Source organism: Hyla sarda, chromosome 11 (assembly GCF_029499605.1).
Source record: "Hyla sarda isolate aHylSar1 chromosome 11, aHylSar1.hap1, whole genome shotgun sequence".
NCBI classification, from domain to species: Eukaryota; Metazoa; Chordata; class Amphibia; order Anura; family Hylidae; genus Hyla; species Hyla sarda.
Genome location: NC_079199.1, coordinates 71516377 through 71529344, shown reverse-complemented (window position 1 = coordinate 71529344; position 12968 = coordinate 71516377). Strand labels below are relative to the sequence as shown.

Sequence of the window (12968 nt, the reverse complement as noted above, 5' to 3'; positions counted from 1 at the left end):
CAACACTTGCAGCCCATTTCATTGCCCAGGCCATGGTGAGGGGGAATGCTGTCCAACTTAAAGGGGTTCTCCACTGCCCTGCCTTCCGGAGCTCCACTCACAGCGTCCGGAAGTTTATTACTCCAAACGCTGTGTGCGGGCTTCCGTGTTCAAGGCTGCCCCCTCGTGATGCCACGCCCGCCCCCTCCCCCTCGTGACGTCACGCCCGCCCCCTCAACGAAAGTCTATGGGAAGGGGGCGTGACATCACGAGGGGGAGGGGGCAGGCGTGGCGTCACGAGGGGGCGGGCGTGACATCACGAAGGGGCGTCCTCGAACACAGCGTTTGGAGTAATAAACTTCCAAACGCTGTGAACGGAGCTCCGGAAGGCAGGGCAGTGGAGAACCCCTTAAAATTTTTAGGTCTTTAACTAAATCCTCTACTGGAGGAAGAGTATCACCAGAGGCAAACACCATTGCTGCAGCAAAACAATAGGACATAAAATCTTGTCGATTAGCGTTTGGGATTTTCCGACAATGTGTGGCCAGTGTATACGAGAAGTAATCACATTCATCGCTCCCGTCGACCCTCCGGATAAGAGATAAAGCTGGTTCTTCTACTTCCAACTGTTTATCTCTTCTCCGGAGGGTACGACGGGGACGACATTGGGTAGACTAGGATGAAGGAGGGTTGGTCTCCTGTGAGGTAGGAGTTTAGGAGGAACCCGGAGCATCTTTACCAGGATTTTTCTCTCTTCCATCACTCTCTGTTGAAGTTTCCGGAATTGGAGTTGTTGTTCCTGATGCACTTGGAGTAATATCCTTTAGTAGGATGCCTCTTCTTCAGCGGGTTTTTCCACCTGGTAATTTCCACTTGTTCTGTTCAAAAGAAATAAAATAAAAAATGAAACTTAAAAAAAAAATGAATTAATAACATTTTAAGGAAAAAAAAAACTTACGGCCGAAGTTGTCTGCTTGGTTGCAGGAAACTCAGCTGGTCCTCATAAGGGATTTTTGCCCACTTTGCCGGGGATGATCCACTAGTCTCCTGTTGTGTATTAGAGACCTTTATGTCCATGGTGGACTTCTATCTGATACCTAGTTCTTTTACTGTAAGATAAAAGTGTAAAAAAAATAAAATAAATAAAATAATTACACATATATATATATATATATATATATATATATATATATATATATACATATATATATATATATATATATATACCGTATATACCGTATATACTCGAGTATAAGCCGAGTTTTTCAGCACGATTTTTCGTGCTGAAAACACCCCCCTCGGCTTATACTCGAGTGAACTCTCCACCCGCAGTGGTCTTCAACCTGCGGACCTCCAGAGGTTTCAAAACTACAACTCCCAGCAAGCCCGGGCAGCCATCGGCTGTCCGGGCTTGCTGGGAGTTGTAGTTTTGAAACCTCCGGAGGTCCGCAGGTTGATGACCACTGCGGCCTTCGACATCATCCAGCCCCCTCTCACCCCCTTTAGTTCTGTACAGTACTCGCCTCCGCTCGGCGCTGGTCCGGTGCTGCAGGACTGTCCGGAGAGGAGGTGGTCCGGTGGGATAGTGGTTCCGGGCTGCTATCTTCACCGGGGAGGCCTCTTCTAAGCGCTTCGGGCCCGGCCCCAGAATAGTCACGTTGCCTTGACAACGACGCAGAGGTACGTTCATTACCAACGTACTTCTGCGTCATCGTCAAGGCAACGCCTCTATTCTGGGCCCGAAGCACGGAGAAGAGGCGCCCCCGGTGAAGATAGCAGCCCGGAACCACTATCCCACCGGACGACCTCCTCACCGGACAGTCCTGCAGCACCGGACCAGCGCCGAGCGGAGGCGAGTACTGTACAGAATTAAAGGGGGGTGAGAGGGGGCTGGATGATGTTGAAGGCCAATGGCTGCCCGGGCTTGCTGGGAGTTGTAGTTTTGAAACCTCTGGAGGTCCGCAGGTTGAAGACCACTGAGGGCGGATGATAAGAGAATGATGAAGGGGGGGTGTGGGATGATGACAAGAGGATAATGAAGGGTGGTGGGGATGATGACAAGGGGATGATGAAGGGGGTGTGTGGGATGATTACAAGGGGATGATGAAGGGGGTGGGGATGATGACAAGGGGATGATGAAGGGGGGGTGTGGGATGATTACAAGGGGATGATGAAGGGGGTGGGGATGATGACAAGGGGATGATGAAGGGGGGGTGTGGGATGATTACAAGGGGATGATGAAGGGGGGTGGGGATGATGACAAGGGGATGATGAAGGGGGGGGTGGGATGATGACAAGGGGATGATGACAGGTGATGATGATCCCCAGATAGCCCCAATAGCACTGGGGATACAGGCAGTGTTGGAGATAACTAGGTGTTTGGTGGGGATTTGATTATTCGAAGTCTTACTGAATAGACAAAGTAGAAATATAGAAAGAAAATCGTTGATTGTGACTGCACATCCAGCTCTCCATAATATGTTGGGCTTCTTAAAATTGCCAATATTTGTGCTAAATATCTAAATACATTTAGAGGTCTGGAGGGCTGGCTTTACATTTGCACTAAGCTCAAATTATTGGGGGAGGGAGGGGGGGGGGAGCAATTCGCTACTCCTGTTCTAATCTCCTTGTTTTACATCCAATTCTCTTGTTACTAGATACATATTTATTGGATATATCTAATTTGTCTATTTTATATTTGTTGTAGAAATACATTTTATTAAAAACCCATTTTGCCCCATTGCCACACCCCCTGGATCCGCAAATGTGCAGACATCATGTTCCATCATGTATCTATATAACTGGTTAATATATGGTGCAATTTGAAACTTATTGCCGCTCTTAAAATTTGATCTACCATAATACATCATTTAACATGTTTCTTGTTGACTATTAACCCCTTAAGGACCCAGCCATTTTACACCTCAGGACCCGGCCATTTTTTGCACATCTGACCACTGTCACTTTAAACATTAATAACTCTGGAATGCTTTTAGTTATCATTCTGATTCCGAGATTGTTTTTTCGTGACATATTCTACTTTAACATAGTGGTAAAATTTTGTGGTATCTTGCATCCTTTCTTGGTGAAAAATCACAAAATTTGATGAAAAATTAGAAAATTTTGCATTTTTCTAACTTTGAAGCTCTCTGCTTGTAAGGAAAATGGATATTCCCAAAAAATTTTTTTTAATTCACATATATAATATGTCTACTTTATGTTTGCATCATAAAATTTGCGTGTTTTTACTTTTGGAAGACACCAGAGGGCTTCAAAGTTCAGCAGCAATTTTCAAATTTTTCGCAAAATTTCCAAACTCACAATTTTTCAGGGACCAGTTCAGGTTTGAAGTGGATTTGAAGGGTCTTCATATTAGAAATACCCCACAAATGACCCCATTATAAAAACTGCACCCCCCAAAGTATTCAAAATGACATTCAGTCAGCATTTTAACCCTTTAGGTGTTTCACAGGAATAACAGCAAAGTGAAGGAGAAAATTCACAATCTCCAATTTTTACACTCGCATGTTCTTGTAGACCCAATTTTTGAATTTTTACAAGGGGTAAAGGGAGAAAATGTATACTTATATTTGTAGCCCAATTTCTCTCGAGTAAGCACATACCTCATATGTCTATGTAAAGTGTTCGGCGGGCGCAGTAGAGGGCTCAGAAGCGAAGGAGCGACAAGGGGATTTTGGAGAGTATGTTTTTTTTAAATGGTTTTTGGGGGGCATGTTGCATTTAGGAAGCCCCTATGGTGCCAGAACAGCAAAAATCCCCCACATGGCATACCATTTTGGAAATTAGACCCCTTGAGGTACGTAACAAGGAATAAAGTGAGCCTTAATACCCCACAGGCGTTTCACGACTTTTGCATATGTAAAAAAATAAAAATAAAATTTCACTAAAATGTGTGTTTCCCCCCAAATTTCACATTTTTGCAAGGGTTAATAGCAGAAAATACCCTCCAAACATTGTAACCCCATCTCTTCTGAGTATGAAGGTACCCCATAAGTTGACCTGAGGTGTACTATGGGTGAACTACAATGCTCAGAAGAGAAGGAGTCATTTTTGGCTTTTTGAGAGCAAATTTTGCTCGGGGGGCATGTCGCATTTAGGAAGCCCATATGGTGCCAGGACAGCAAAATAACCCCCACATGGCGTACCATTTTGGAAACTAGACCCCTTGCGGAATGTAACAAGGTGTAAAGTGAGCATTTACCCCCCACTGGTGTCTGTCATATCTTTGGAACAGTGGGCTGTACAACATTTTTAATTTGCACAGCCCACTCTTCCAAAGATCTGTCAGACACCTGTGGGGTGTAAATTCTCACTGCACCCCTCATTACATTCCGTGAGGGGTGTAGTTTCCGAAATGGGGTCACATGTGGGGATTTGGTTTTTTTGCGTTTGTCAAAACCGCTGTAACAATCAGCCACCCCTGTGCAAATCACCTCAAATGTACATGGCGCACTCTCCCTTCTGGGCCTTGTTGTGCGCCCCCAGAGCACTTTGCGCCCACATATGTGGTATCTCCGTACTCGGGAGAAATTGCGTTACAAATTTTGGGGGGCTTTTTTCCCCTTTACCTCTTGTCAAAATGAAAAGTATAGGGCAACACCAGCATGTTAGTGTAAAAAGTTTATTTTTTTACACTAACATGCTGGTGTAGACCCCAACTTCACCTTTTCATAAGGGGTGAAAGGAGAAAAAGACCCCCAAGATTTGTAAGGCAATTTCTCCCGAGTACGGCGATACCCCATATGTGGCCCTAAACTGTTGCCTTGAAACACGACAGGGCTCCGAATTGAGAGCGCCATGTGCATTTGAGGCCTGAATTAGGGATTTGCATAGGGGTGGACATAGGGGTATTCTACGCCAGTGATTCTCAAACAGGGTGCCTCCAGCTGTTGCAAAACTCCCAGCATGCCTGGACAGTCAACGGCTGTCCGGCAATACTGGGAGTTGTTGTTTTGCAACAGCTGGAGCTCCATTTTGGAATGAGTGGCGTACCAGACGTTTTTCATTTTTATTGGGGAGGGAGGGGGGCTGTGTAGGGGTATGTGTATATGTAGTGTTTTTTACTTTTTATTTTATTTTGTGTTAGTGTAGTGTAGTGTTTTTAGGGTACAGTCACACGGGCGGGGTTTTACAGCGAGCTTGAGCTGCCGCGCAAAATTTGCTGCATCGCAAACTTGCAGCCTGATACTCACTGTAAGCCCCTGCCCATGTGAATGTACCCTGTACATTCACAGGGGGGGGGGGGACCTCCAGCTGTTGAAAAACTACTACTCCCAGCATGCCTGAGAATGTTTGGGAGTTGTGGTTTTGCAACAGCTGGAGGCACACGGGTTGAGAAACACTGAGTTAGGAAACAGACAATGTTTCCCAACCAGTGTGCCTCCAGCTGTTGCAAAACCACAACTCCCAAACATTCTCAGGCATGCTGGGAGTAGTAGTTCGGCAACATCTTTAGAGCCAGATGTTGCCGAACTACAACTCCCAGGATGCTTGGAGTTGTAGTTTTGCAACATCTGGAGGACTACAGTTTGCAGACCACTAATACAGTGGTTCCCAATCTGTGCCCTTCCAGATGTTGCAAAACTACAACTCCCAGTATGCCAAAACTGTCCAGGCATGCTGGGAGTTGTAGTTCTGCAACATCTGAAGGGCCAGATGTTACAGAACTACAACTCCCAGCATGCCTGTACAGTAAGGGCATGCTGAGGATGTGTAGTTTTGCAACATCTGGAGGGGCACAGTGGTCCAAAAACTGTGGACCTCCAGAAGTTGCAAAACTGCAACTCCCAGCATGCCCAGACGCCAAGGGCTGTCTGGGCATGCTGGGAGTTGTAGTTTACAGGGTCCCAATACAGCAATGCATGTCGCTTTACGGCAACGTGCATTGCTGTAAAGGGCCCGACCGAGGCTGAAGATCCCCTCACCTGTGGCCCCTGCCGCCGTCTTCATTGTCTGGATCCGAGTCTTCAGGGACGAGGTAAGTACCGGGGCCGGTCCCCAGCACTCCCCCGTCCCCCGCCGCATCCTCCATTCTTCCTCCCGTCCTCTCCGGACTTCAAGGGGCCGGGCAGGACGGGAGGAAGTAACCGCCCCCCCCCTCCTGCGATTGGTCGGTTAACGAACCGACGGATCGCATCGAATAGGAGGAGGTAGCAGGCTTGCCACCTCGCTCCTATATGTTACGCCTAGCGCTCCGGGTCCCCGCTCCTCCCCGGAGCGCTCACGGCGCCTTTCTCCCTGCAGCTCCCCGGTCAGCGCTGACCGGGAGCGCTGCCCTGTCATGGCCGTTGGGGATGCGATTCGCACAGCGGGACGCGCCCGCTCGCGAATCGCATCCCAGGTCACTTACCCGTTCCCGTCTCCTGCGGTCATGTGCTGGCGCGCGCGGCTCCGCTCTCTAGGGCGCGCGCGCGCCAGCTCCCTGAGACTTAAAGGGCCAGTGCACCAATGATTGGTGCCTGGCCCAATTAGCTTAATTGGTTCCCATCTGTTTCCTGGCTATATCTAGTCTCCTCCCTTGCACTTCCTTGCCGGATCTTGTTGCCCTAGAGCCTAGTGAAAGCGTTTTTGTGTGTTTATACCCTGTGTACCAGAACTTTGCTATCTCCCCTGACTACGAACCTTGCCGCCTGCCCCCGACCTTCTGCTACGTCCGACTTTGCTTCTGCCTACTCCCTTGTACCTCGCCTATCTTCAGCAGCCAGAGAGGTGAGCCGTTGCTAGTGGATACGACCTGGTCACTACCGCCGCAGCAAGACCATCCCGCTTTGCGGCGGGCTCTGGTGAAAACCTGTAGTGTCTTAGAACCGGTCCACTAGCACGGTCCTCGCTATCCCTCTCTGGCACAGAGGATCCACCTCCTGCCAGCTGGCATCGTGACAGTAGATCCGGCCATGGATCCCGCTGAAGTTCCTCTGCCTGTTGTCGCCGACCTCCCCACACTGGTCGCCCAGCAAGCCCGACAGATTGCCCAACAAGATTACCAGCTGTCGTACTTGACCACCATGACTCAGCAACTCCAGTCGCAGCTACAGCAGATTCAGTCTCAGCTACAGCAGCAGCAACCATCTCCTCCGCCAGCTCCTGCACCTCTTCCGCAGCGAGTGGCCACTCCTAGCCTCCGCCTGTCTTTGCCGGACAAATTTAATGGGGACTCTAAGTTTTGCCGTGGCTTTCTTTCCCAATGTTCCCTGCATCTGGAGATGATGTCGGATCAGTTTCCTACTGAAAGGTCTAAGGTGGCTTTCGTAGTCAGCCTTCTGTCTGGAAAAGCCCTGTCATGGGCCACACCGCTCTGGGACCGTGATGACCCCGTCACTGCCTCTGTACACTCCTTCTTCTCGGAAATTCGAAGTGTCTTTGAGGAACCTGCCCGAGCCTCTTCTGCTGAGACTGCCCTGCTGAACCTGGTCCAGGGTAATTCCTCCGTTGGCGAGTACGCCATACAATTCCGTACTCTTGCTTCTGAACTTTCCTGGAATAATGAGGCTCTCTGCGCGACCTTTAAAAAAGGCCTATCCAGCAACATTAAAGATGTTCTGGCCGCACGAGAGACTCCTGCTAGCCTGCATGAACTCATTCATCTAGCCACTCGCATTGACATGCGTTTTTCTGAGAGGCATCAAGAGCTCCGCCAGGAAAAAGACTTAGATCTCTGGCCACCTCTCCCACAGTCTCCACTGCAATCTGCGCCTAGGCCTCCCGCCGAGGAGGCCATGCAAGTGGATCGGTCTCGCCTGACCCTGGAAGAGAGGAATCGCCGTAAGGAAGAGAATCTTTGTTTGTACTGTGCCAGTACTGAACATTTTCTGGTGGATTGCCCAATCCGTCCTCCACGTCTGGGAAACGCACGCTCACACTCAGCTCTCGTGGGTGTGGCGTCTCTTGATGCCAAGTCGGCTTCTCCACGTCTCACGGTACCTGTTCGGATTTCCACTTCAGCCAGCTCTCCCCTCTCAGCCGTGGCCTGTCTGGACTCTGGAGCTTCTGGGAATTTTATTCGGGAGTCCTTTGTGAATAAATTCCATATTCCGGTGACCCGTCTTGTCAAGCCACTCCGCATCTCCGCGGTCAACGGAGCCAGGTTGGACTGTACCATACGTTTCCGCACGGAGCCCCTTCTTATGAGCATCGGATCTCATCACGAGAGGATTGAACTTTTGGTCCTCCCCAATTGCACCTCGGAAATTCTCCTTGGACTTCCCTGGCTTCAACTTCATTCCCCAACCCTGGATTGGTCCACTGGGGAGATCAAGAGTTAGGGGTCCTCCTGTGCCAAGAACTGTCTAAAACCGGTTCCCAGTAACCCTTGCCGTAACTCTGTGGTTCCTCCTGTATCCGGTCCCCCTAAGGTCATTAAGGACTCTGCCTGCCACAGGAAATGCCCCTCCCCCCCTCCCAGGCAAGCTTCTGTGTCCCCTCATGGCCCTCGTCCTGGTGTCACACTGCCCCGTGCCAGGTCTCGCCCTCTGCCCTCTCTCCCCATTCCTACTCCTGCGGTTCTGCCTGCCGTTAAGGAATCCCTCCTTCCTTTCCCGGTGTCCTCATCCCAGGGGAGGCAGTTACCCGATAAAGAGAAGGGGAGACCTAAGGGGGGGGGTACTGTTACGCCTAGCGCTCCGGGTCCCCGCTCCTCCCCGGAGCGCTCACGGCGCCTTTCTCCCTGCAGCTCCCCGGTCAGCGCTGACCGGGAGCGCTGCCCTGTCATGGCCGTTGGGGATGCGATTCGCACAGCGGGACGCGCCCGCTCGCGAATCGCATCCCAGGTCACTTACCCGTTCCCGTCTCCTGCGGTCATGTGCTGGCGCGCGCGGCTCCGCTCTCTAGGGCGCGCGCGCGCCAGCTCCCTGAGACTTAAAGGGCCAGTGCACCAATGATTGGTGCCTGGCCCAATTAGCTTAATTGGTTCCCATCTGTTTCCTGGCTATATCTAGTCTCCTCCCTTGCACTTCCTTGCCGGATCTTGTTGCCCTAGAGCCTAGTGAAAGCGTTTTTGTGTGTTTATACCCTGTGTACCAGAACTTTGCTATCTCCCCTGACTACGAACCTTGCCGCCTGCCCCCGACCTTCTGCTACGTCCGACTTTGCTTCTGCCTACTCCCTTGTACCTCGCCTATCTTCAGCAGCCAGAGAGGTGAGCCGTTGCTAGTGGATACGACCTGGTCACTACCGCCGCAGCAAGACCATCCCGCTTTGCGGCGGGCTCTGGTGAAAACCTGTAGTGTCTTAGAACCGGTCCACTAGCACGGTCCTCGCTATCCCTCTCTGGCACAGAGGATCCACCTCCTGCCAGCCGGCATCGTGACACTATACATTAGCATGGTCCTGGCTATCTGTGACAGCCGGGATCATGCGAAATTACCGGGTGGTCGGGTCCCAGAGACCCGATCAGCCCGGTTTCACCGCAGATCGCAAGATCGCATGGCCCCCCTCGGCGTTTGCCCTGGATGCCTGCTGAAACATTTCAGCAGGCATCCGGTTCCGATCTCTGCCCGGCGAGCGGCAGAGACCGGAAAACGCCAGGACGTACGGGGACGTCCTGGGTCCTTAAAGCCCAGGGTGCGGGGACGTCCCCGTACGTCCTGGGTCCTTAAGAGGTTAAAGGGGTTATCCACCATAAGGTGATTTTAGTACGTATCTGGCAGACAGTAATGGACATGCTTAGGAAGGATCTGCGCTTGTCTTGGGGCTAAATGTTCTGAGATTACCATAATACTGTGGCTATCTTTTTGTGAACTGGTATTTCCTGTTTGACTTTTCTTTTTTTGATCCCACAATTCCATTTTCCTCCCTCCCACACATCAGTCACCCCACCTATTGAAACATAAATGAGCTGCATCCATTCAAAAGACCTGTGGTTTTCAATCAGGGTGCCCACAGCTGTTGCATTTGTTGCAGATTGATCTCTCTCCCACCAAGATCGCTCAACCCATTGAAGCAAACAGCCTCCCTGTCATCAGCTGACTAGTGAGTCAGGTCTCGGCCGCATTGCAACCTGGGAAAAATCTGAGACAACAGTAATTTTGTATGCTGTTAAAAAAAATATTGGGGTGAAACTCACAGAAGAATTGTGAGAAAACCGTCACACACAGGTACAGACACTATATTATGATCTACACTAACTTTACAGCCCCTGTAGCATAGTCAAATAAAATAAATTCCTGGAATACCCCTTTTAATTACTGGGGGCATCTTTTGCAGTACAACATTAGGGATCTAATAGGTTCCAAGTTTTTTAGTGAATATTTTATTGTTAGTTTTAAAGATAAATGGTTATCAATTAAATTGCATTTTGTTTTCTGTTTGTGGAGATGGACAACGTATTCTGCCAACAAGTCTTATCCCAGTATTCCCTATTTCTTTCATGCTGACAGAATATAATAAAAAAAAAAATCATGCTCTGTAATATTGTTGAATATGTAAGAAGTACGCTTTATTACAATTCTATTAATGAACTGTGGTGTCCTGGTACAGGCCTTGTCCTGTCCCCTCCTTAACCCCTTAAGGACAATGGACGTACTCCTACGCCCCCGTTTCTGAGTCCTTAAGGACCGAGGACGTAGGAGTACGTCCTGTCCATTCCCGGCCCCCCGCCGCTAGCCAGAGGGGAGCCGGTGCCCGATGCCTGCTGAAATCATTCAACAGGCATCGCGGCATATCGCCCAGGGGGGTCATTATGCCCCCCCATGCCGGCGATGGCCACAGATCGCTGGACAATTCAGTCCAGCGATCTGCGGCGATTCCGGGTCAATCGGGTCTCCAGTGACCCGGTGACCCGGAATTACTGGCTGATCGGGGCCGTCAGAGACGGCCCCGAACAGCCATAGCCAGCAGGGGTGAGGTGGCACTGGTGCCACCTCACGATCGTCCTGATTCGTCGTCCGGTTTCCCGGCCGACCAATCAGGGCGCCTGCTGCGGGTGTCACTCCCGCAACCCGAACCGTCCCTCTTCCGGAGGACGTGACCGGGTGCGGGACGTGCACCCCGGGTGCTGGGGACCCCGATCCCCGGCGTCAATGTTGGGATCGGGGCCCCAGGAGCGATGAGGGGACTGACCTGCGCGGCGTGGATCAGCAGCAGCAGGAGGTGAGTGACAGCCTCCTGCTGTTGCTAAGCAACATCTCCAAGCATGCAAAAAGGGCATGCTGGGAGCTGTAGTTATGCAACAGGAGGAGGCAGACCACCACAACTCCCAGCATTCCCTTATGGGCATGCTGGGACTTATGGTTTTGTAACATCTGGAGGCACATTTTTTCTATGGAAAAGTGCACCTTCAGCTGTTGTATAACTACAACTCCCAGCTTGCACAATCAGCTAAAGTGCATGCTGGGAGTTGTAGTGGTGCATCTGGTGGTTGCATAACTACAACTCCCAGCATGCCCATTGGCTGTCGGTGACTGCTAAGAGTTGTAGTTTTGCAACAGCTGAAGGCACACTGAGTAGCAAACCAGTGTGTCTCCAGCTGTTGCATAACTACAATCCCCAGCATCCCCAGCCAAAGTAATATGCCTCCAGCTGTTGCATAACTACAAGACCCAGCATGCCCTTCCGCTGTCCGTACATGCTGGGGGTTGTAGCTTTTGCAACAGCTGAAGGCACACTGGTTGCACAACACTGTTGTTACCAAACTCGGTGTTTCACAACCAGTGTGCCTCCAGCTGTTGCAAAACTACAACTCCCAGCATGAACTGATAGACCGTACATGCTAGGAGTTGTAGTTTTGCAACAGCTGGATGTTTCCCCCCCCCCCCCCCCCCCCCCAATGTGAACGTACAGGGTACACTCACATGGGCGGAGGATTACAGTAAGTATCCGGCTGCAAGTTTGAGCTGCGGCAAATTTTCTGCCGCAGCTCAAACTGCCAGCGAGAAACTACTGTGAACCCCCCGCCCGTGCGACTGTACCCTAAAAACACTACACTACCACAAAATAAAATAAAAAGTAAAAAACACTACATATACACATTCCCCTACACAGCCCCCTCTCCAATAAAAATGAAAAACGTCTGGTACGCCACTGTTTCCAAAACGGAGCCTCCAGCTGTTGCAAAACAACTACTCCCAGTATTGCCAGATTGCCGTTGACTGTCCAGGCATGCTGGGAGTTTTACAACAGCTTGAGGCACCCTGTTTGGGAATCACTGGCGTAGAATACCCCTATGTCCACCCCTATGCAAGTCCCTAATTTAGGCCTCAAATGCGCATGACGCTCTCACTTTGGAGCCCTGTCGTATTTCAAGGCAACAGTTTAGGGTCACATATGGGGTATCGCCGTACTCGGGAGAAATTGTGTTACAAATTTTGGGGGGGTATTTTCTGCTATTACCCTTTTTAAAAATGTAAACTTTTTGGCAAACCAAGCATTTTAGGTAAAAATTTTTTTTTTTTTTTTACATATACAAAAGTTGTGAATCCCCTGTGGGGTATTAAGGTTCACATTACCCCTTGTTACGTTCCCCAAGGGGTCTAGTTTTCAAAATGGTATGCCATGTGTTTTTTTTTTGCTGTCCTGGCACCAACGGGGCTTCCTAAATGCGGCATGCCCCCAGAGCAAAATTTGCTTTCAAAAAGCCAAATGTTACTCCTCCTCTTCTGAGACCTGTAGTGCGCCAGTAGAGCACTTTTCACCCCCATATGGGGTGTTTTCTGAATCGGGAGAAATTGGGCTTCAAATTTTGGGGGGTATTTTCTACTATTACCCTTTTAAAAAATGAAAACATTTTGGGAAACCAAGCATTTTAGGTAAAAAAATATGTTTTTTTTTACATATGCAAAAGTCGTGAAACACCTGTAGGGTATTAAGGTTCACATTACCCCTTGTTACGTTCCCCGAGGGGTCTAGTTTCCAAAATGGTATGCCATGTGTTTTTTTTTTTTGCTGTTCTGGCACCATAGGGGCTTCCTAAATGCGGCATGCCCCCAGAGCAAAATTTGCTTTCAAAAATCCAAATGTGACTCCTTCTCTTGTGA

At 49.8% G+C, this 12968-nt stretch overlaps 1 long non-coding RNA gene across 1 annotated transcript in view; it reads right to left on the bottom strand.

Moving 5' to 3' along the window:
• Positions 1–383: 383 nt before the first annotated feature.
• Positions 384–12968, bottom strand: part of LOC130295967 (uncharacterized) — a 32582-nt gene continuing 19997 nt past the window's right edge. The window contains exons 2-3 of the long non-coding RNA XR_008849077.1: positions 938–1088; positions 384–857 (exon numbers count right to left, since the gene is read on the bottom strand). This is a non-coding gene — a long non-coding RNA (uncharacterized LOC130295967). The remainder of the gene's footprint in view (positions 858–937; positions 1089–12968) is intronic.